General features: G+C 40.6%; 1 long non-coding RNA gene and 1 pseudogene across 1 annotated transcript in view; both read left to right on the top strand.

The window, feature by feature from the left end:
- Positions 1 to 11,307, top strand: part of LOC107508601 — a 42,523-nt gene extending 31,216 nt beyond the window's left edge. Inside the window, exon 5 of the long non-coding RNA XR_001596341.2 lies at positions 11,013 to 11,307. This is a non-coding gene — a long non-coding RNA (uncharacterized LOC107508601). The remainder of the gene's footprint in view (positions 1 to 11,012) is intronic.
- A 1,307-nt stretch (positions 11,308 to 12,614) lies between these two features.
- LOC118614613 lies at positions 12,615 to 12,733 on the top strand (annotated as a pseudogene).
- Positions 12,734 to 22,725: the final 9,992 nt, after the last annotated feature.

The following is a 22,725-nucleotide window of genomic DNA, read 5'->3' as shown; positions in this document are numbered from 1 at the left end:
AGAGTGACTTAGGTTGGATATAAAAAAAACCTTTCCTGGCTATAAAGGCTGATAGATACTAAGCTAAGATTGTCAAAAATGATGTGGATGGTAGATCTCTCGAAGTGCTTGAAAAATGAAAGCAATCTATGCCTGAGATTTCAGCCCTCTTCCTTTCCCTTCAATGATATAGTGATTGAGGTCTCCATATCAAATCTCTCTGCTTTCAACATGTATTCAAGTGAATTTTCTATTTATGAGAGTTTTGTTACCAGCCACCTATTAACCACTCCTAGGGACCTAACTCAATCTATTATGTCTCCTAGAAAATGAAAATGACTTAGTGCTGCCGCATTGAACATTAAACTGTGACTGTCAGGGAGTAAGGTGCCACTAGCAAAGAGCAACGAGTGTGAGTGAGAAGAGATTGGTGTGTATGTGTGTGTGTGTGTGTGTGTGTGTGTGTGTCGTGTGATTATTTCAGCCCTCCTTCTGTTCAGAGGGCAAATGTGCTTCCTCTCTCTTTATTATAAGGCGACCCATCATCACTGCCTATTGAGAATTATAACTTTGTAGTTTTTATCCACATGAAAACTATAAGTTACAATTCTGTTGTAAATCATAGGCCAGATAGAAATCAGGGACTGGAGTACACACTATTTCCCTTTGCCCGGCTCTCTCTTGCCCTACTCTCTGTTTACTTCCAGCCATTTATGTGTGGTCTTGCGCTGTGGTCAGACATTTACCTTAAGTATCGCTGGGGCCTTTAACAATGGCTGTCTTCACTTGACAGGTGCTGCTGCGAAAGGGCCTGAGGAGCTTGAACATCAATCCTCTCCTTCCCCACCATGGCCTCAGTCCGGACTTTTTCTGCTCTCCCCTTCTGTCAGTTTCCAGCTCTCTCTTTTTTCCATTCCATTGTCTCTCCCAAATTCATTTTCAAAGATGCTTTGAACATAACACAAATACTACCAGAGCTAATTATAATTGCACAAGGATTTTGCTATATGACATAGGTTTTCTTGTCGCCTGAATATTTCAAATTGACCTGTAAGAGATAAAAAGCATTAACGTGATAATTTTCCCCATCCTCCCTCCCTCTCTCTTTGATTTCTGTTTAAGGGAACATTTTTTTTTTTTTCTCCTTTCTGTTTGTATCCATTTTATTCCTTGTCTCCTGCACCTTTATTTAACCTAAAATATTGATGACCTCCACTGTAAGCACACCATTTAGCAGCAGAAACCACAGCTCAGTTCAGTACGGGTGGGTACGAATTCATAAGATTCCTTACAGGCCAGAGGCAGTGCAATCCGGAAGCTGATGGGAGGAGAAAAAAGTGACACTAAGCACTGATTTGAATGCTCTGAGGACTTGGGGCATAGTTGCGTGAGTGGGAGAAAGGGTGAATTTTGATAAATGTTCTGGGAGAGTCTGCTAGATCATTAGGATTCAGTGGTGGTGTGTGAACTATGTGGATTCCAAGGAAGGCAGGAAGTTATAGAGGTAGGAATATAAATTTGCAATCAGGCTGCCCATGTTCCATTTCTAGTTGTAGATCTTCCTAAGCTGTTTGATCTTAGGCATGACTCGACTGATTTAAGCAGTTTCCTATAAATGGGTAGTAACAGTTTCTACCTTCAGCTCAGCACCTGCATATAGAAAGTAATCAATAAGTAGTAGCTACCATTATGTGTTGCTCCCTTTACTAATGTCCACCCGTGATCAGCAATTTGTGACTATTATTTCTTCAACGATCTCTGTGAGAAGTGCTTAGTTCATGAAAATGATGTTTAAAACTAATCATCAACCTTAGAAAAAAAGGAGTACAGGCAAGGACAATTTGTCTCTTTGATAATTTCAATAATTCTGGATAGATAACAATTTATAAAGTTTTCTATATTATCAAGACATTAATCTGCTATTGATTCATCTCAGTTATGTATAAATGATAATATCTGTCCTCTATCTATCTATCTGTCTATCTATCTATCTATCTATCTATCTATCTATCTATCTATCATCTCATACATAACAGAATGATAAGTGAAATGTTTCCTATTACTTTGGAATTTATATGTGGGGTGCAAAGCCTGCCAGGTGTCAGGATCTCTGCAGCAGGAGGCTAAGGGGGTTTGGGGTAGCTCACAGTCTTGAGAGCTGGAGGACCAAAAGGTAGAGTGGATGAGGTCAAGCCTGAGCTGAACCTTCTTTATCAAAAGCTTGTATTAGTGGACCATAGGAAATTCTCACGTATCCAGGAAGAGATTGCCCACAACTGGAAGCTTCAATGGCCAATATTTATAAACTAGAGTAGCAGCCACAAGCTGCAGGGAGAGGACCATGGCAAGTCACTAGTCATGTGTATAGACCCTGTCCTTCTCTCTCTTTTCTCTCCACCCCAACATTACTGGAAGAGTCAGGATTTGCAGGGTTAGGGCACAAGAAGCCTCTTAGAATCAGATCATAGTCCCAGGTTATAGCTTATAGTGGGCTGAATTGTGTCCTCCCAAAAGATATGTTGAAATCCTAACCTTGAGTACCCCAGAATGTGATCTCACTTGGAAATAGTCTTTACAGAGGTAATCAAGTTAAAATAAGGTCATTAGGATGGGCTCTAATAATATGTCTGCTATCTTATAAAAAGGGGAAATTTGGACACCGATCTACATAGAGGAATGACAATATAGATACACAGGAAGAATGCCGTATGAAGGTAGAGCAATGCTACCAAGGAACACCTGAGGCTACAAGGAGCTGGAAGAGGCAAGGAATCCTTCCCTTACACATTCAGATAGAGAATGGCCTGCCAACACCTTAATTTTGGACTTCTAGCCTCCAGAACTGAAAGACGATAAATTTCTATTGTTCTAAGCCACCCAGTTTGTGGACCTTTGTTATAGCAGCCCTGGGGAACTAATACACAGTTCAAAGCTGTGCCGAAGAGAGGGGAAGGAGACATGATTTAAGACACCTGAAACTTTCCCCTAGGTTGCACTTTAAGAGCCAAAAATGACTAGAAAATTACAGAATCTGCCCAAGGTCTTTTTGAAAGATGTGCTATGTATTAGGAAAAGAGATTCTACAGAGCAAGATGAAAGCAGTGACTGGAAAGTACAATTATTTTATGCATACACCCCACCAAATCCTGACTGCTCTATAAACCAATTACAAACAGATTCAAATGTTCTCTGCTCAGCAGATGCTTGGGAACTTTGCCAGAATTTCTCTCAGGCTGCATGCTGGTTGCTATAGCAATGAAGGTAAGAACCAATCCTATACTTTCCCCCATTTATAGACTAGGACTAGTGGTACTTCTAAATGCTCTAATCACTAATCATTTGTGATGAAATCTGATGCTAAATGATGAGACTTTGGGACTGTAAATCTGTGACATCAGAGGGAGCTCCACGGGCAGTAATGGAGCTCCCTCAACCTAAGAGCTACTTCTATAAGCAGCTTAGAGAAAAGACCCCCTTTTACATATTGTCTTTATCTCTAGATTAATACCAGGAAGCTCCATACCCAAGAGATTCTCTACCATAGTCTAATTCCCAGTGGGGTAATAGGCTTAGCTTTTCCTCCCCAGTACACTCCACTAAGCTGCCCCATTAAGTTTATTCATAGTCCCCAAAGGGTGTGGGCTGCAAGCTGTGTTTCTGGAGTGGATGGCTACCCAGGATTTCTTCCCTGCTGCCTCCTGGAGACTGAAGGCAGACAGACAAGAATTTTGGCAGGTTGGGCAGTCAGTTATGTTCACCCTGCCGGACCTCAGCAGGCACTTATTGCTGCAATTAGCACTTCCTCTCTTGTGGGTCAGCAAGGGCAGCTCAGTGAGGGCTTTCTCATTACAAATTTTTGTTTTCTTCACTTTATAGGGGATGGAATTAATTAGCTTTTTTCATGCTTCTTTGATAAATTAGATGGATCCTGTTGGTCTGTCTGGTCATGACCAGCATTGGTGTTTTTGGAAATAGTGGCAGTCCTAGAAGAGGAGGCTTTCAAGGAGACAGTGAGGGATGGCTAGAGGAGGCAGGCAGAGACATCAGCCTGGGCCCAGCAGTGTGTTGTGGTCCCCAGGAAGAGGACATTCTGGAGATCTGAGCAGGGGAAAGGGAACTCTCTTGCTTATGTCTGTCCATTTCTAATTGTTATCTCTCAGCACCCCAGGTACTCTGGCGCCAGATTTCTGCCTCTTGGTACCTAGCCCTCCTCCCCAATGCAGTTGGGCCCTGAGAATTTATCCTGAGACATTTATTGCTGCTCATTAGTTGCCTCTGCTGCTCGAAGAGAAAAAAAAGATGGGCGACAAGATTAAGGAGGTCTATTTTCCTTTCTGTAAAGTAAGCTGTGGGGAGCAGGAGCATTGCTAGATGCTATGTCTCTATCATTCTAGAAAAATCCTCTTGATTACCTTTTCTCTCCAGCTCTGTGTGCACACTCTCTTTCTTTCCCTCTTGTTTATAAAGCGGTCCCCACTGACCACTCTTGCTTTCTTAAAACCCACTGTCTTTGGCTTCTGGTATTCCACACTCGTCTGGTTTTACTCTTGTCTCTAGGGCTGCTTCTTTTCCATTTCCTTCTCCAATTCCTCTTCCGCCACCTATTCCTTAAATGCTGATGTTTCTCATGGCTTGTTCTTAGCCCTCTAACATGCTTTCTTTCTGAATTATATCACTCACTTCCTGACTGATGACTTTCGAACCTATATTTATAGCCTAAGAACTCTTTCCTAAGTTTCAGGCTCAGAAATCTCACTTATTACTAGAGAATTATCTTCCTCTCTGTGTCATTCAGACACTTAAATTAGAAAACATCTAAAGTGCTCTATTCATCCCCACTCTCCAAACAGTTCCCTCTCATCTGTCACCCCACAGTCTACCAGTTGGCAAAACCAGAAACACAGAAGTCTTTCTTAACTCTGTTCTCTGTATCATACCACATCCACTCAATCACCAAGTCCTATGATGCCACCACCTAAATAGACCTTGGCTCCACACACTTCTCTTCTCTACGGACACAGTTTAGATCGCCACCACCTATCCTTCAAGAGAGGATGCAAGACGTGTGTGCTCTCCGGGCAAGGTAGTTTTTTGGCATATCTTTAGCACAACATTGTTTAAGTGTAAATTCACTCTATATTTCTAGAGGAAGCACAGAGAAGGAACACCCATGGAAGGAGCACTCTGTTATCTTCTATTGCAGGACTTAGCCAACTAAAACCAGTGGGGCTGGCCACCGGTTTTGCAAATAAAGTTTTATCGGAACACAGACATGCCATTTGTTTATATGCCGTCCTTGGCTGTTTTCACAAAACGACAGCAGAATTTGATAGTTACGATAGATAAACCATGTTCAGCCAACAAAGCCTAAAATATTTACTGTCTGGTTCTTTACAGAAAATATATGCTGACTGCTGTTCTATCATTTTTCAACAGTTCGGCTCTGGCCCAACACTTGCATATCTGCCTATGAAATAATTTAGGAATCATCTGCTGTATGTCTACCATTTCCCTTAATAGGGTTGAAAGAGGGTGGCTGAGGCAGGTGGGTATTCCCTGTGACCACAGCAGCTTGTTAAAGCATCCTTTCCAATCACATACAATGTTTTGCTTGTTAGGACAACTGATATATACAATTGTCTCTATCTTGATACATTTCTACCGATGTTTTAGAAACGTAGCCAGGTTCCATTTCCATTCATAGATTAATACCCCAGGCACTACCAAGCTGGCTCCCCTTAATTTGGTTGTGCTCTCATCGTAGTGTTACTTCAGTCTCCTATCTGGTATTCCTGCCTCAAGTCTTTCAAATCATTCCGTATAATGTAGATAGAATAATTTTTTTCAAATGTGTATCTGATAATGCCACTTACCTGATAAGCCACATTTCAGGGTTTAAAGAATTTATAGTATGTTTTGCCTTCTGCAAAATCGTTTAGCAGCCCTTTAGGATCTGGTCTGCACTCTCCAATTGCTTACCAAACATTTACTTCTGGATCCAGCCTCATATCCTGCCCTTCACCCTCTTTTTCTATATTCCAGTCATATTTCTTCTCTTTCAGTTTCTAGATGTGACATGCTCTTTTTCTCTGGGTTTTCACAAATTATTTTTCTCTGTGCAGAACATTTTCTCCTTTACCTTTGCTTCTGCCTGGGTAACTTTAACTCATTCTTCTGTATCAATGTAAACATCAATTTATCTGTCCCTCTATACAATATTAATCACCCCTAATCTCCCTGTACTCTATCATAACACTAATTCTTATTGTTATCACTTGTTTAATTATCTGTAAGTTTCATAAAGACAGAGATCATGACTAGCTTGTATCCTTCAAACCCAATGAGCAATTAGCTCGTTGAGTATTTTTTGAGTAGATAAATAAATGATTGAATGGATGTATGAACGGATGATTTAGTAGCTTTCCCATATTACTCGCTATCCCCTAGTCTCCACACCTAACTGGTAACCAAGTCTGGTGCATTTTAATTTTCACCATCTTTCACAGGTTTTTCCTCTTCTGTCGTATACTTGGACTGTGAAAATAATATCCTATACACCTTCAGTATGGCACTTCATTCAATCTCCACGTAGACATCCTAAATAAATATCTACATCCTTTCCTTCCTGACCCACAGTAAAAACACAAAATCTTGTTTGTTTCATCGGTTTCTGCAACCCCATTTCTTGCCCCTCCTTTCTTATGACCTATACCCTAGCAACACTGAATTACTTATATGTTTCATGCCTTCCAGATTTTCCCCAGCTTCTCTCCAAAATTAGTATATCCCATGCCATTTTTGTGTGCCTGGCGAAAACCTGCACACTTTTTAAAACTCAGTTCAAGGGTGCATCTTCTGTGGAGCTAGTCCGAACTCTCACTGTGCCCCAGATGAATAAATGTCTCTCACAGCATCAATATTACTTTTCTGCATGCATTTGTTTGTCCTGGCCCTTTCACTCCTGGGGACGGAGGCCATATCTGATTCATATTTGCATTCACAGCAATTATCCCAAGGTTGGAACTTTTTGCTAAAAAGCAGAATATGTGGAGGTGATTTCTAAAGCCTCTGCTAGCCACAACATTCCATGTATTAAGGAAACAGTTCCAGATTTTCAGCACACTGAACCAGGATCCTGGGGGACTTTTCTAAAGTCACCATCGACTCCCTTTTTCTGTTCTGAAAGCCTAGGCAGCCTAGGTCTGAGCTCAGCGTGGCATACATTGCTGTCATGAATACTACAACCTATTTGATTGGGATGCCTTCCTGAAGACTCTTGCTAGAGCCTTGTTTGGAATCTAAATGGTAATCTGGAGACCATTTCTACCTTTTAATGATACACATCTTTTTCACCTTTTATATTTTCATTCCTGGGAAGGAAGAAGCTAAGTAGTAGAAGGTTCCAAAAGGGGCCAAGCCGTGGTTCATGGTGGAGGAGGAGACATCCATGTCATTGGAAGTATTGCATCAGGTCGGCTGTAGAAAAATGCAAGCCGTGATGCAATGGTGGGCTGGAGGGAGATGGAAGGAAACAAGATCACGAGGGCCAGCCAGTTCTATAGAGATTAACTTGGCTATAGAGCTGGCCTCGCAAATAGACAAATTATGTCATAAATGCTGGGCTTGCTCGAGATGTCGATATAGCATTTTCAGAGGTAAATCATTCAGGAGAGGGCTCAGTGGAGATTCTCAGAGCGCAGCAATCCAGGACCTTGGGACCAAGGCTCTTCTCCCCTGCTTAAACCTAACAAAGCACTGACTGGAAAATGGTCTAAGGTTTACCTAGCCACCTCTTCCACCTGGAGCAAATTAACAGAGCTCTAATCCCAATGAGACCATTGAGGGTAAACTGGGAATTGAGTCTGGGGCTAGGGGAGAGCCATCTTATTAGGAGCATAGTGTACATTATGGGTGCCCAGACACTTACTAAGGGAACATCTATTAAGGGCTAGAGGCTACACCCAGGCTTCACTCATTGGTAGAGACAGGGCCCCAGATGTTACAATTTTTGTTACTCAGTGGCCGGGGATGGGGTAGTCAGCTGGAAACTTGCAATTATTTTGAATATTTATAATCAATTTAATTATCAAGGCTTTAAAATCCTAAATGGCCACAAGCACATAATAATAAAGAAAGAAATATAAATTTATGTGGGAAGGCATAGTTATTTGGGCCCATAAAATTAGAACTGGGTAGTTTAAATTTTTTGAATAAAATAATCAGTGTTGGTGAGACTACAGTTAGACAGACCATCTAATGCATTGCTGCTTTTACATTGGCACAACCCTTAAGGAAAATAATTTGAAAGTTTATGTGAAGCCCCTTAAAAAATTCATTCCTTATTCAGCCCTCATTTTTGCCATTCTCCTTCCTAATGCTGTCCACATGAATCCTTCTTCGAAGGTCCATAGGTTTAGGGGAAGCTGGCGCCCGCCCTACCTTCATGGGTAGTCTCTGATTGACTTCAGAATCCTTGAACCCCTGGTCCATAGTCATTGGTTTGTGGGTGAGCATAGAACTTATAATCCAATCAGAGTGAATCTCAACACTTGGGCCTGCAATGTAGAGATGGAAATGTACTCTCTCCCACGAGATGTAACTGAGCGTGTCTGCAGCCCTGATTGTGACTGGTGGCTATGCTACGACCACGAGGGAAGTTGGCCAAGGACTGAGTTGCCTTTGTTGTTGACAGATGAGTGAGAAAGAAATGGATCCCTGACCACGTCATCAAATCACTGGATCAGTCAACCTGAAATCTGGCCTACTTCTAGAATTCTAATTTCTGTGTGACAATATCCTTTTGTTGTTAAGCCAGTTTGAGTTTTGTTTTCTGGTATTTGCCACTGAAAGCCTGATAGCTTTGACCCAGTAATTTCACCTCTAGGAATCTACCCCAATGAAATAATCATAAATTCATATAAAAGAACTTAAGTACACCATTATTTATAAGACAGAAAAATAGGAAACAGCATGCATAAGTGTGGCCAAATGGGTGAAAGTTAAATAAATTATATTGTACTCGTAGAAAGGAATTTTGTAAAACTATTACAAATCATGTTTCTGAATAATATTTGATGACCCTGGAAAATGCTCACAGTATAAAGTATAAAAAGATATAAAATTAGATTCATATGTTGTGATGCTATTATCTTACATAGAGAGAGGTAGAAACCAAAATATTAACTATTGTTTACAGATAATTTGCATTACTCTTTTTATGGGTTTTCAAATTTTATTGTTTTAAATGTGCACGTATCACTTTTATAATTAGAAAAAATCAATCAACATTACCAATATTTTTATAGCTTTGACTCTTTGCCAGAAACTCCGAAGGATAATAACATGTGCTAAGTTTTTATGTTGCTAAGGCACGTATTTGAATGGTGCCCTGGGAGGCTAGTGTAAAAGAAAGTGTTTCTAAAATCTGGAACCCTTCACATAGGCCAGACCTTTTATGGAACTCAGCCCTGGAGAGATATTAGGTTTAGGTGGACCTGGGGCAAAAACTGTCACTCAACGTAGAAGTAAATACTTCTCAATCCAAGAAAAGAATCGACTCTTTGCTTGCTTCTGTGAAGCCAAACTGAATCTAAAGTTCATCTACTCCTTCCGGATTTTTCCTGCTCCCTCCCCTCCCCGTGATCAGGTTTTAGACTGTCACAGCATTTTGCAGATGGGAAACTGAAATGCTCTGGGAAGTGACTCACCCACAGCCAGACTGTGATACAGCCATAGAGAAACAGTTTGGAAAGAGGGCCATCTGCCTCTCCAATTAGGGGCTTAATCCCCAAGGTAGCTTATCATCTCTTGGAACTATTTTCCCCAGACTGGTGTTGAGGGCAACATCCTGCACCTAAATGGCCCTGCTACCATTGTTCTTCCAGTACAATCCTGGTAGTGAAAGTTCTATTACCTGAAGTTTGTAAACAGCAAACCTTAATTTCTCCATTCAGAAAAGGTAATAGGAAGAAGCAATATTTTCTCCCTAAAGGATTTGGATCTTGGGGCTTGTGTGTGAAAAGCGAGGCCATCTCCTCCTCTCCCCACCTTCTCTTTCTCTCCTTCTAATTTTTTCAGTGCCTTTATGGTGCATGTTGCTTAAGACATGACTGCTATGTTTCAACATCATCCCACTGCAGAATGAGATATCTGTCTTTCTCATTATCCCCCATGATTTAGGCATCCGCCTGACCAAGTCCCTCTTCCCCGTTGTTGGTTTTTGGCTTTGGCACTGCCCCCATTTTCTTAGCAATCATCTCCTCTTCAGGGCACAGGGCACTTGGAGCCTCCTTTCTAGTTTTGGTCCCTCCCAGAGCCAGATTTTTCCAGATGAGGCTGATTTCAGATAAAACTTACAGTGGGATTAGGCTGATGATGTGATTAAATTCTGGGCCTTCTCAGATCCAAAATTCCATTGTGCCTTCACGGTTCCTTCCTTCCCTTTTAGAAATATGATGTATGAACATTACCCTCCTGCTTATTCTGTAGCCTGGTCATGGCCAGGGCTCAACTGTGTGCTTGAGGCATGCCAAGAAATCATCTCACCAGCTTCACCTCCTTTCCTTACCTGAGTTCTCAATGTTAGCAGCATTCCTTAAATTAAGAGATATTTTAGCCAGGAGCAAGATAACGTGTCACTTATTTTACAGGTTCAGAGGGCTTCATTCCTGAAATGAGACTCTTCCAGGATAAAGAGGAGTCCTGAAGGAATAAATATACCCTGGGACACACAGTTATGGAGTGCTTTAGCAGAGGGCACTGGACAGAGCCAGGGTCCTTGAGAGCCAGGGCCAGGTCTTGCTTTCTAATGGTGGCACCAAGCACAGAGCTGGATGCATAGGAGTTAGCCTAATTCAGCCCTGATCCTGACCCCTCTTTTAAGAAGCGTAGTTGGTAAATAGACTTGCATGTGTACATCTCTGAATCGTGTCTTTGAGAAGCTGCCTTGGAAAGATAAACTCTGCTTGTCCCATGGACATTGTCAACATATCTCTGACTTCGGCTAAAGCTAATGTCAATGTCTTTATTTACAGGCCCTTGTCGCTTCTCACTCTCCACCCTGGCAGATCAGGCACAACCACGTGCATGGCTTTTCTCCCGTGTGGGTGAGGATCTGGCCTCTGCATGCTGAAGTGACGTGGGCCATAGACTGGGACTAGCAGCACATGGTATTCCACTCCCTTGCCCAGAGTTCCTGTGGCCACATATGCCATGTGACACGTCATACTTTCCCATAGTTGTGTAACTGCTGCGAAGCCTCCCAGGACCTGCTGACAATGCTGGAAGCATTCCTGCTGTGAATGGGTCACTGCACCTTGCCGTCTAGCTTCTCCAGATCTCAAAGACTGAATAAAACTTCTGAGGCTTTGAAATCATCTGTGTTCAAGGATTCAATTCTCCAGCTTTTACTGCGTGCCTCTTCTATACCAGGCTTCCTGCAAGAATTTTCATTTGTCTCAGCTGAATATGAGATTGTTCGGTAGCTATTATCATTATCTCATTTCATAGAGAAAGAAGCTGATGATTAGCAAAGGTAAAATCACCTGGCTGGTGGTGGAGTATGACTCAAATAGAAATTTGCTTGACTTTAGTACTATACGGCATGTAGTTTACAGGGCATGACACAGGTCAACATCCCTGGTTCAAAGAAGGATATCATAGTTGAACTTTTCTTCCTATATGATAAAATTGTATGCCTCGTTTTCCAGTAGATGGAGTATCAAGAGTATCTGGATGAGTAAAGCAGTGGTACAGAGAGGGACACACATCCAAATCTCATTTCTACCCAGTCTCTCCCTCCCCTTTTGCATTCTGCCTCATTTTCAAAGGGAGAAAGGGAATCAGTGTTGTGTGATTAAGAGCATAGTCTCTGGATTCAGGTTGATAGATTCAAATCCTGGCTATGTCATTAACTACATGACTTTAGGAAAGATACTTAAGTATCTAAGTCTCATTTTTCTCATCTTTAAAATAGAGATACTAATAAAACCTAACCCAAAAGTTTGTGATAATGATATATAATACATGTACAGAAGCTATTACCTTGCATAATAAAGGCACAGTAAGTTGATCATTTGCATTGCTAATGACTAACAGCTTGAATGGTGTGGAAATTGGTGCAACTACTTTGGAGAACAATTTGGTGATATCTAGTAAAGTTGAAGATAGACATACCCTATGACCCCACAACTCTTCTCCTGGGTATATGCTTGCATATATAAAAGAAATATAAACAACAGCATCATTCATAATCACAAGAAGTTGAAAACAATCTGGATATATTCATTAATAGAAGAATGAATAAATCATAATAGTCATAATGAAATACTATACATCAGTGAAAATAAATGAGCCGAAGTTACACAGATCAACATGGATAAATTTCATGCATATAATGCTGAGGGAAAAATAGCAAAACAAAGAGTTGTGAAAGAATACATACAGGATATTGGGTTTAAAACATGCAAAATAGAATGTTGGGTTTAAAGCATGTTCCTTTATGTTAAAAAAGCAAAACTCTATATTGGTTAGGGGTACATAAATATATAAGAAAGCACCAAGAATTGAAAAATTCTACATTCAGTGTGATAGCGGAGGAAAGGGCACACAGGGACATCAGCTTATTAGAATATTACCTCTATGGCCATGCCACCTAGAACAAGCCCGATCCCATCTGATCTCAGAAGCTAAGCAGGGTCGGGCCTGGTTAGTACTTGGATGAGAGACCACCTAAGAAGACCAGGTGCTGTAGGTACAAAATATATTTTAAAAAAAGGGATTGTAAGATGACAAGGCCCTTGCAATCTGTGAGTCAAACAAGGGTTGCCTTGCCTAAAAAAAAAAAAAAAAAAAAAGGAAGAAAAAAATATTTTTTTTTCTTAGAGGGTCCTCAAGATTCTACCTCATATATACACACCTATTCCAGTTATTCAATCAAACATTGAGGTCTTGCTGTGAAGATATTTTACAGATGTAATTAAGATCCCAAATCAGTTGACTTTAAGATGGGTTTTAAAATAAGATTATCATAGATGAACCTAAGGTAATCAGATGAGCCCGTTGAAAAAGGACTGGACTCATCCTGGTGAGAAAGATTTATGCATGGGAAGGATTTGTTGCTGGACTGAAGATAGAGGGGGCCATGTGGCAAGGAGTTGAAGGTAGTCCGAGCTGATAACCAGCAAGGAAAGGAGGACCTCTGTCCTACACCTGCAAGGAACCAGATTCTTTTAACAACCTTAATGAGCTTGGAAAAGGACCCTGAGTCACAAACCACATAAATAGAGAATCTAGCTAATTTAAGTATTGTGAGGTGCTGGGCAGAGAACCCAGCCACGCCATGCCTAGACTGCTGACCTACAGAATTGTGTTGTTTTAAACTGCTAAGTTTGTGGTAACTTTATCATGCAGTAACATAAAACTGATGCACACAGTAATTCACAATATTATTCTTTGCATACTTTTCTTTTTTTAACATCTGATACATTTCAAATACTTTTAATTAAAGAGCAGTTAGAATGGAGTTGGAAGTGAGTAGTATTGTAGAGTTCAAGGCCTGACCTAGAACTAGAAAATGATTACTTGAAAAGGCTTGTGTGTTCAGCATGTATTTAAAAATATAATAAATGTTGAATTGGGGACAATGCATGTCAGTGTGACACTGCCGAGACTAATTCAACTAGTAAGTAAATTGGATACAGATTGTTAGAGTAAAAGTCTTTATTGGACCAGATGAATGAATCTCTGTGAGTTTTTTTTGAAGACATTCATGGGATTCAAACAAATGCTATATCACACTGATTAGAATCTCTTGGTTTGTCTGAAGGATATTGGGCTCTTGGGTCAAGTTATTCCTCTTGGTTTGGGGCTGCGGAGTGGGTAGGGTGAGATAGAGAGAAGGTGGAGAGGAGAGGTCTCCCAGGAGTGGCTTTGCTGAGAGAGGCCATATTAGCCCATCCTGGGGAAGTGTCCCATTCCGCCTCTGTTGTGTGAACCAGGACCCGCTTCTGCCCCATCGTCCATCAAGCCTTTCTATTCCTCAAACTTTCTGATTTCAAAAAGTGATTACTAGAGCTCCAGGACTAAGACCACAAAATCCTCTCAGGTTTGTGTTCAGGAATGACCATGTCATGTCATAGTACATGGAATAAAATGAACATGTGAGTTGGGGCTTCTCTCTTCTTCCCACCTTCGAGAGTTAGTGAGTGGCATAGGATTGCTCCCCAGAGAAGCCCCACACCAGCCCAGCCATCTGCATAGATCAACCCAGATGTACCACTAGTAATCAAACTCGATACTTCCCCAAATGATCTCATTATCTCACTTTCTGGACCCTCCCGATCTTCCATGATGGACTCTCTTTCATTTATAACTTAACCATTCATCTTGTTTCTTCATTAGAAACCCAAGAGTAATGCAATCATTTCAATTATTTTCCATAATCTATTCCATCCTCCCATTATATTTCTCTAGAATTTGTCATCTCCATTTTCTTCCCAGTCTTTATTTAGATTTTATTTATATATGATTTCAAACTTTACAGAAAAGTTGTAATAATTATATAATTCCCATATGCCCTGTATTCAAACTGTTCACATTTTGCTTCTCTTTCTCCCTCTTCTCCTCCCTCCTTCTCTCTTCTGTCCCTCATTCCTTGTGTGTGTGTTGTTTCTGCCTTTGGGCTATTAGAAAGCTGAGGCATCATGTTCCTTTACAACTAAATATTTCATTGTGTATTTCCTCAGAACAAGAACATTCTCTTATATAACCACAGTACAATAATCAAAATTGGGAAACTTAACATTGATGAAGTTGTATTTACTCCACACTCCATAGCTCCAAAAATATAAGATTTTTTTCTTTCCCGGACCAAGGTTTGACCCAGAATTACACATTGCATTTAGTTGTCATGCCTCCTTAGTTTCTTTTAATCTGAAATAGCTCCTCTGCTTTTTATTGGGGGGGGGGGTCTTTATTGATTTTGACATTTTTTCAGAGTACTGATTTGTAGAATGTCACAAAATTTGGGTTTGTCTGCTGTTTTCTCATGAGTAAATTTGTGCTTTGCGGGATCACTATGGCAGGCCCGTGATGTCAGTTTCTTCCAATACTGGTGATGTTAACTTTGATTGCAAGAGAGTAGGGTGGTTGTGCTCCCTGTGGTCATCTTAGGGATCCTAGTTCCTTTCATCTTGCTGCTTTTCCATCCACTAGGATGGTGTTTCCATTTGCACAGTTGAAGCTGCGCACAGTCTAGTCTGAGTACCAGTTCACAAGAAGAAAAACTTTGGGTCTTTGAACCTGAAGATGACCGAGAAGAGTCACACATAACTTCTGTTCACATCCACCCCATTAGCCTAACTAAGCCACAAAGCCACACCTCTCCAAAAGGGAGGCAGGAAATATACTCTCTAGTTAGATCATCATGTGCCAAAAAGAGAATAATTAAGGTTGGTAGCTAATTAACAGTCTTTGCCACGTCATCCATTCCTTCAGAAAGATCATTCTGAAATATTTAATGATTATGTAACTCATATGCCTAAAACCCTTCAGCGATTCCCTATTTCAAAAGCTTTAGCTTGGCACATAAGTCCCAACACGATCTGGACAAAATTCACCTTTTCTCCCTCAAGCTCCAAACTTCACACTTCACGACTTTATATCTCCTCTGAGTTTATGCTTTTTCCACCTCTGTATTCACATAAGCTGTTCCCTCCAGTTATGAATTCGTCCCTTCTTTCTTGTTCATATAAATCCTGTCCATTTATTAAGACCTTTCTTAATATTCTGCCTTTTTATACACTTTAACTATACCCAATAGTTTGCTGGTAAATGTTTAACAACCACCTCTCTGGGAGGAAAAAATGCAATGGTTGGACTACTTCCTCCATGGCTTAGAGTTATTTGTTTATACTTCTTTCTCCTTCACTAGACTTCAGTTTTCTCAAGGATAAAGCCTATATCTTATTTGTTATATTTTCCCCAACATCTAGAACCTTAGCACATTATAAGATACATAGTAGGAATTAAAGAATAAATGCGTATGTGTTTTAGGAGAAGTTGCTACAGGGCGGAAGGAACTAAGAAAGAAAGAATATATATTGCCTTAGTGAATGTTAATGGACTTTGCAGGGTTGAGAGAACAGTGGCCACTGTGTAGTTAGGCTAGTGAATGAAGCATCCTACCCTTCTTCCTGCATCTTTCTTTCCTTTCTCACCCTAACTTTTAGATAATTTAGTCTGGACTCAGTTTATTTATTTTTCGTAATGCTCTTTCCTCACCCAGGTGCCATTCGGCCTCTTCCTGCTCACAACACACGATAACAGTCCTGTTACTGTGCTTCTCTGTACAGTTTGGACCTGCCCACCATCCACCATGCTCTTCTAATTGCTACTCTTTCCTCTTTGATTCATTCCTGGACTCAAAGTCTCTTGGTTCTCCACCTAACTTACTACCCATTCTTTCTCAGTCTTTTCCTCTGTATCTATGACTTCTTTCCATCTTTTTAGGTTGGGTATTCCCAGGTTATATCCTTGAGCCTCTTCCCTTATCACTCTTAATGTTTTTTTTTTTTTTTTTCCCTGAATGATCTTATGAATTCCTTGGTTTTAATACCATGTTTAATGTTCAGTTCTAAAGTTTCACTTATGGGATATCTATAGCTACATACCTATATCTATATTTCTATCTGTATCTGTATCTGTATCTAATCTATATCTATACACACAGTTACTACTGGACAACTACACCCAAATGGCTCCAAAGATATTTAATTCAATATATCAAATCTGAACTAAAAATCTCTTATACCTATAAAATTCCTGCTACCATATTTTTTTTCTATAAGTAGGATCATTATCCAGGAATTTGAGATTTAGCCTAGACTGCTCTCTTTCCTTAATTAACAAGTCCAATTGATTTCATTTCCTAAAACTACCTTCTATGTTTTGTTCTTGTCTATCACCTTTGACCTTTACCATCTGTCACCTGGACTGTGACAATACATCCCTCAAAGACATTCTCCACAACGCTGCCACAGTGACCCATCTAGAATGTAAATCTAATAATACTTCATTAAAATAAGCTCTGTCTCTCAGCATTTGACATACACAATGGTCCTTCCTTCGTGATCTGGCCCCTAATTCTCTTTCTGGTCTCTGTTCCCCCTTCTGCTCAAACTCTACAAACAATCATTTTCATTTTCTTTATCTTTGATTTTTACATAGACCGACTTCCCATCATTGTTCCACAAGTCCTCCAAATCTATCGTCAAGTGTCACCTCCTCTATGAAGTCTTCCCTAATTTTGTCTTGAAGATCGAATAAATAACTCCTAAATTTGTTGCCTGCTTACGTTTCTATTATGGCACATATTATACTATATGTGTTCATCATTTTATTTGTTTACCCCTTTCCATTTAGATTATGACCTCCTAATTCCCGCTAAATTGTGGGAATTTTTTCTTTTTCTCTTTTTATCACTAGTTTTATAGTGCCTGGTATAGTACAGTCCATAGAGAGTGCTTTTGTTGTTGCTGAAATATACTATTAAAGCTACAGTCAAATACTGCTTTTATACAATATTTAAAAAACTGGAAATTCTAGCTTTATAAAATGAAAGTGACTGGTGAAGATCTGAAGGCTGCTTAAGATCCTTTTATGTGCTTTCTTTTTTTATTAGGTCTGAGTATCTCCTAATTCATTAATAATGAGGAAAAGGAAGAACACTGGCAGGTTTTTATCTCAAAACATTATTATAACAGGATATTTTTTTTTCCTAAAAATATTCTCTATGTAAAGCACAAGTAGAGTTTGTCTGTAAAATCAGCATTCAGGAAATGACTTGGGTCTTGACCTAGTCCGTAAGAATGAGGCAATGCCGGCTCCCGGCCTGGAAGCCCATTCACCCTTCTCATGTAGTTTCCTGATAAAAAGTTGACTGATGTTACAGGTAGGGAAAAAAAATGCACCTCCACATTTCAGCGTGTGCAAAACAGAACTCAACATCTTTCTCTCAACACCACCTCCTGTGTAGCCTATTTTTGTTAATAGCTTCACCGCCCTCCCTGCCACCCAGGCTCAAAATCTCCCTGTTGTCTTGGCCTCTCTCTCTCTTCCTCCTCGGCTCCCCAACAACCTGTTTGTTGTCAGTTCTGCCTTCCTATTACCTCTCACATCTGTCCCCTCTTCTGTTCCCATTGCTGCTGCCCTAATTCAGGTGCTTATTTCCTCTTGCTGGGACTGCAGCAATAACCTCCCAAATGGTCTCTCTGCCTCACTCAAGTCAGTCTCACATATCAGGTTAATCTGCCTGAAGCACAGCTTCGTCATGCCCTAACCTTGCTGAAAATCTTTCAATGGTTCCTCTATTCCCTGCAGGATAAAATCCACACTCATTCAAGGTGTGGCCTTTGCAACATGATTTCTCATTACTCATTTCATGCACCCGATGCTTCAAATAAATCAAACCATTTTTTCTTTATTCACTCACTCACTCATTTATTCAATAGCTATTTATATTTATTGAACCAGTAGGCAAAGCACTGAGGACAAAGAAACGAAAGGTGACATTTCTGACTTCAAGCAGCTTATAGGTCTGCCCCTTTCCCACCTCTGGGCTGTTGACCTTTCTGGAATCACTTGGAATGCTCTTTTCCTTCACCTCTATCTACACCCGCCTGAATTCCTCCCAGACTTCAATGTTTCCTTTCCCCAGATTCAAGTATCGCCTTCTCTTTAAAGCCTCCTTTTGCCCACCTTTCTCCATTCTGGAGGGAAGCAATTCCTCCTCCCAGAAGTTATAGCACATGACCTTCATTCTCTGAAGGCTACGTCTCATTTTCTGCTGAAAATTATATGTTTTTGAGAGAAGGAGCTGTGTCAGTTTTACCTCTGCTTCGGAAGGAACATTCGAAACAATGCTGTACAAATATTAATTACCCAATTAAATTTAGTCGAGTGAACCAATCTCTCAGAGATGAACCATGTAAATGTGTCCTCCCTGAGTCTTAGATTTTAGAACTGGGAAATAATCCTTTTCTGTTCTTTGCTCCTAATTGTGAAAAAGACTCTGGCCTTTTCACTACTGGCATTTTTGTTGTTGTTGTTGTTTCGTCTTTTTTTTTTTTTTGTCCTGGGCATAATGCCCAATGCTACATGGATGGGAGAAAATGCAGAGGGCCAGCTGGGTTCCTTAAGAAGCCTCCTGACTTTGCTTTCCTGGGCTGTGCTGTCTCAGAACCATGTGGTGGCTTGGTTCTCTCTGCCCTTTCCTCAAGACATGGTGGGCTCAGTCATCTGGGGGTCTTTGTACTAGTACTGGTGACAAAGGCGATACTGACTTGGAACCAGGAGATGGGTGCACAGAGGAGTTGGGGAAGATGCTCCAGCCTTGTGTGCAGGTCAAAGGGTTTCTGGGTGGGTGGCCAAAGACAGAGGCTGCTGCTGCTCCAGGACATTCCAGAGCCTAGTGAGAATCATAGCCTAGGGGAGAATTTGTGAGAATAGCACGTTAGAAGTGAGCCCAAGCTAAGTCCAGGGTTTCTGAGGCATGAGCAACTTGACTGGCTCTATCAGTAGCCCTTCGTGGGTGGAAAACTCAGTTCACAGCCCTTGGCATTGATGGAACCTCTCAGACATGGTCCCACCTACTTTTTTTTTTTCTTATCTTAGCATTCACCAGTGACATGGTACATTCCCTAGGTCTGAGACCCAGATCTGTGAGTTGTTTCTCTCACCTGACTCCCTCATCTCATTCCTCCCTCTGACAGTTTGGGGCTCACCTGTTCCCTGTCACTACTTTCTGTAGACTTGGTAATCAGCCAGCATATAAGTGAGCGCAGCCTAGCTCAGACAGAAAGGGAGGGCAGGCACTCAGGCCTCGGGGAGGCAAGGCCACTGAGAAAGCAGACACCACACTTTACCCTCTACCTTTCAACCATCTCCTTTGACTCACACATTTTTTCAAAGCTCACAGTGTCTCTACAGTACAAGGCTACCATACCATACCTTCTTACACAGCTTCCACGTCCTCATGCACATTTATCTCCCTCCCAGAAAAACCATAAATTTCTTGAAGGAGAGAATGGTGTCTTACAATACTGTCATATCCATAACACAGTATTAATTATAGAGAGACTATACAGTGAAGACTGTTAAATTTTACAAATCAAGCATTCATGAGTCATAGGCATCAAAGTGAAACGCTATGGTCTGTAATAAAAATATAATCGCTACGATGTTATCTATAATAACAAGTAAGCGGAAATAACTTAGTGTCCAACAATGAGGTGCAAGATTCAGTAAACGGGTGAATCACTGTGAAGGGATATTATACAGTTATTAAAATGGTAATTATAACGCCTATGGAGCAATATGGAAAATCTGATAGACCGGTAGCTGATTAAAAAATAACCTAAACCACAATGGCAAAAAAGAAAAGACTTGATGATGTAATATACCATGGAAAAATTGAAAAAAAAAATAGCCTAAACCATAATTGTAACTGTCACTATGTGTTACAACAAACCCGAGAGATATGTAAAAATGAACCTGATATTAATTTGAGTGATTTAAAAAAAAAGTCTTTAAGGTGATGGCTATATCATCTTTTGAATACAAATTTAGGGATAAATATAATAAATATAAAAATATATAAATTATTTTGCTTGAAGTTTAGGGCCGTTCGTGGTGAGAAGTCCAGCTGGCAAGAGAACGGAAGTTCAAAAGGGTGACTTTAATCGATGCCAATATTCAATACATCCGATACTCCTGCCAGATGAATTTTGATAAGGATGACAATGACTCTGATAATCAAAAGAAAACATTTCTTTGTTCTCTTGAAATCTTCAAATGAAGACTGAGAATAATCATGGGGCCCTGTGAAAAATATGCCAACTTCAGTAAACTCGGGAATTTCAGGGAATAGTGCTAATCCGACCTTGAGAATAACCGGTCCCTGACCATGTGGTACATGACGATAGAGTCCGAGGAACAGTGGACAGACACATTGAAAGGCTGGATTCTAGTTCCAGTTCAGGTATTAAAGACCCACCACATTTTGGGAAAGCCATTTAACCCAAACAGGTAATTTCCTTCATGCAGCTGGCCTCCCGACCTCTTTCAACAGAAACACAGTGAGTTCCTACTGGGTAGTAGAATTGAGCTCAGCACTGGGCGGTCCCTGATTTCTGCCAGAGTTAGTTCACAGGGATAGAGGGAGGATAAAATGGAATAATGTATGTAGAGGCAGTGTGCAAAAGCTGCACTAAATAAATGTGAGCTATTATTAAGAAACATAGACCCATAGCTGGTCTGGTTAGTCTCACAATGCTAACAGCTGAGTCAGATCTAACCAAAATTGAAACAATCAGCTACTAACAAAGCTGGGAAAAACAAAGCCCTGATTGAAATGGGTTGCAGCTGACTTTTGCAAGCCTCCCAGCTGGACTCATTCCTGTTCTCAGAGCAAAATGTTACACCTCCATCAGAACACTGATCACCCTGCCTGGGGCACAGTTCTATCCTGTGCACCTGTCTCCTCTCCTACACTGTCACCTCGTCCTCAAGAGCTGCTTAATAAAGCTTTGTTAAATCTGAAAGCCTTATATGTCTGTGTATATGTGTCTGGGTCTGTCTGTCTCTGTCTCTGTCTCTCTCTGTGTCTGTCTTGCTCACTCGCTTTGTGTGTGTGTGTGTGTGTGTGTGTGTGTGTATGTGTGTGTCTGTGTGTGTGTGTGTCTGTGTGACTGAATTTTCAATCTTGATGAATAATTTCTGACCTAACACCAAGGATGGAAGCAATTCCCCTCTGAGTTAGCTACTTAACACTCTCTTCAAAGATACCATTGTAAGAACTTTTAAATGGACATTGGCCTTTTCCTGAATAGGGTCCCCTTCTCATTTGGGCAGAAATGAGATGAGTTAGTTTAATATCTCACTGAAGGAATCAGGAGAAGATGGAAAGGAGCAGACAATCAGCAGAAAAGATAAAGGAATTGTCAAGAAACCATCAGAAAGGTAATCGCATCCGAGCCACTAGAGAATCTCTCTCTGGAGATGAGGCACTGACCCTTCTCTGCACCTTCTCATTCTCCCTCTCTGAGAAGGATAGGGAGGTGAAGGTAGTGTCTGAGGTTATATCCTTAATCCCTCCTTCCCTAAGACAAAGGGTTTAAGAATATTAGTCACAGCTGATGAGGTTTGATTTATGAAATGAATAACAACAATTTCAGTTCTTTCTTGACTGCTGAGTCATTGATTGGCATGTTGGTCATTTTTAAACTTGTCATCCTCATTGCAGTCCCACAGTTAGCCTTGTGTAGGGGCAGAAACAGATGGGTATCAATTGCAGAGATTTGTGAGCGCCTCCTCAGTTCACCCACTGCTATGTTGGTGTGTTTCAAGTGGGCAAGGAGCTTCACAGACTCTATGATGAGCCTGCAGAAACTTTAGTTTTTAAAAAAATAAATTCCAAATTAGGATAACAATACTACAAATAGAGCTCGTTAATTGATGGCTTATTATATTCAGATAGAGAGTGTCCAGATTTTCTTCTGTAGATTCTGTAGGATCATAAAGTTCATAAGTTGCAGAGTAAGGATATAATTCCTAATCATGGAACTATGAATTTGATAGGACATGGTTATATCGAGTATTTATTGATCCAGTTGCCCGATATTGTAGGAAATGTCCTGGACTAGGCATTAGGAGGGATATAAAGAATCCTACAGCCTGGTTCCACTTCTC

This window comes from Rousettus aegyptiacus, unplaced genomic scaffold (assembly GCF_014176215.1).
Source record: "Rousettus aegyptiacus isolate mRouAeg1 unplaced genomic scaffold, mRouAeg1.p scaffold_m13_p_2, whole genome shotgun sequence".
NCBI classification, from domain to species: Eukaryota; Metazoa; Chordata; class Mammalia; order Chiroptera; family Pteropodidae; genus Rousettus; species Rousettus aegyptiacus.
This window is presented reverse-complemented; position numbering and strand designations above follow the sequence as displayed.